This window comes from Zea mays, chromosome 9 (genome assembly GCF_902167145.1).
Source record: "Zea mays cultivar B73 chromosome 9, Zm-B73-REFERENCE-NAM-5.0, whole genome shotgun sequence".
Lineage (NCBI taxonomy): Eukaryota > Viridiplantae > Streptophyta > Magnoliopsida > Poales > Poaceae > Zea > Zea mays.
This window is the reverse complement of record NC_050104.1, coordinates 113,090,928-113,093,623: the sequence shown is the minus strand read 5'-3', so window position 1 is coordinate 113,093,623 and position 2,696 is coordinate 113,090,928.

The following is a 2,696-nucleotide window of genomic DNA, read 5'->3' as shown; positions in this document are numbered from 1 at the left end:
ATAGATTTGTTATAGCATCTCTTCTTGGACGAACGAAGCTCTTCAACAGTTCCTTCTAAGTGATCTGCCCATTGGTCGCTGAGTTCTCGCTTTGTTTCCACAAATATGCGTTCTTCCTTGGCTCTGGCCAGTTGTTTCCGAAGATCTTCAATTTCGCGCTTCTGAGCTTCAGCTTGACCTTTAAAAGCAGCTTCGTCTTCCTTTATTTTATTTATCAATGAGTGTAATATTTTATCTTTTTCGAGACCTTCGTTCCTCAGTTCGATTACTTCGGAACAAAGGTTGCTCAGGGCTATAGCACACCCTTCGTCTTCAGCATCCTTCTATGCCCTGAGGGCATTGCTAAGTATCAGGCCCTGCAAAGAGAAATATGTGTGTGTCAATAGATTTAAACAAACGAAAAATTTTGGTCTCAACAAAAATACAAGGATCTCATTTGTCGCACCTTTAAGATATTATAGGCCAGGCTGTCGGCCAGATCGTTCTTCGACAGCACCGAGAGCCCGTCTTCTAAAGTTGGGAATCCGAAGCTCTTGCTCATCTCCCGACAGACAGAAATCTCCTTGCTGTCAGGGAGACAATACAAAAAGTCTTCTTCTCCACTGCCATTGAATATTAACGCCCCCTTTGGATACTTCAGTTTTTGGGCATAGCGCTGGGCCTCTTGCTCTTCTTTTTCTGATAGTTTTTTCCCCGAAGCATGACGAATAATATAATCACGAACTTTGGAGGATGCTTCGGGGGCAATGACGCTGATTTCTTCAGCAAAAGTTGGCTTTGTTATTTTTTCTTCCTCAGTTTCCAAGGATTTTATCTTCGCGGGCTCTGAGGACCCAGCTTCGGCTTCAGTTTCTTGCTCTGGAGCTTTAGTATCAGAAATTTCAGTTGTTGTTTCAGGAATGGCAGCAGCCTTCTTCGGAGGTGTGCTTGAAGATTTGATTGTTTCCAGTACATCTAGCACATTAGCCATTCTCTTTCTTTTCGGAGTCACTGCTGGCACTTTTTGATTTTTTACTGTCTCAACATTTGCTGCAGGACTCGCAACTTCAGATGTTTTTTCTTCAGTTGGTTTTTTCACTTTTTCCATTTTTTCTGTGGATAGCGCTTCGGCCATTTCTTCGGTTTTTGGTAGCAAAATCTTCGGTTCTTCCAATTCTATCCTCGTTGGCGATTCGGCCATTTCTGCAACTTCTAGCAGCAAGGTTGGTTTGGTTGGCTTTTTAGCCTCGGTGGCCGAAGAAGTTTCTCCGGTAAACTCAGGCACCGAAGCTGGTTCAATATAGCGCGGCCGATGTGTGAGGACCTTTATCTTCTTTCTTTTCGGTTCTGGCTCGCTAGGAGCAGTTGCAGCTTCTTCTTTTGCAGAGGTTGTGTTTTTTCTCTTCTGCCTTCGAATGGGATAGCAATAGTCAGGGTAGACAAACCCGATTGCATCAAATACCCGATTCAGCCTCTTCTTTTTTCGGCCTCCAAAGGCTACTGACATTGCAGTATCTTCGGCCTTCGAATAAGCCCCAAGTAGTTCATCACTTAAATTTTCAATACTCTTTAACCAGTCATCATCTGGCTCAACGAATTTATCTCCGAACTTAAAAGTGTACTTCAGCCTGATAAGTCCACCTTCGTCGGCCTCCTTTATGGTTTCCTGCGGCATTTCCCATTTCTCCGCGAGCGGCCATACCCTGAAGGCAATGTGCTCTTGTACTAAATCTCTAGTTCCAATAAAAGAACAGATAACGCCGAAGGCTCTTTGGCATTTTTCGGCAGCTTCATTCATTTCAACCTTCGGCCTCCGAAGGCCGAAGCTTTGCCAAATAGGGCGCATAATTACACCCTTGATATCTTCTCGTGCTGACAGGTCATTCTTCACATAAAACCATTCTGTCATCCAGTCTCCGGGCCATCTCTTCCGAAAAGTTGGCACGGGACAACTTGACCCGGACCGAGAAACGAAACTGTAGCAGCCAAAATTATTGTGATACTGTTCCTTACCCCAAGGTTTTGTTTCATATGATAATTCGTGTATATTGCAGAAGCTTTTTGCATCAGGCTTCAGACCTTGGCTTCTCACGGCCCACACGAAGATATTCAGCCTTATGATTGCCTCGGGGGTAAGTTGATGAAGATAGACTTCGAAGATTTTCAGCACCTCCACGACGAAGCTGCTCAAGGGAAATCGCAGTCCAGCTTTCAAAAAGCTTCGGTACACTACGACTTCATTCTCTTCAGGGTGTGGACAAGTTTTTTCCCCTTCGTCGGCCCTCACAATGGACAAATCCCGGAAATACCTTCCTCTCATGTTGACCAGATGATTCTCTTTGATAGTTGATTTACCATAAACTGAATGGCTTGGTCGCCAGGGACGATCTTCGGAGTCTTCACCACCACTGTCCACATCATAACTGTCACTGTCACCAGTATCTTCAGACAAACCTTCCAGAATCTCCTTGGTGATTTTTTCTGTATTGGTCTTTGACATCGCTATAAGAAACCCCAAGTTTTTCTCTTCGTCGAGGCTCAGCTTCATCTCAGCAGTAGCCTTCTTATCTTCAGACATCTTCGGAGACACTAAAAAACTATTTTCAAAGCCGAAGCTTCAAAACTAAAAGCTTAAGCAAATCTTAGTGCACAAGAGCTAAAAATTGAGTGAGCGGGAGCAGATGGCCAGAGAGCGTGTCAAATGAGTTTGCGGTATG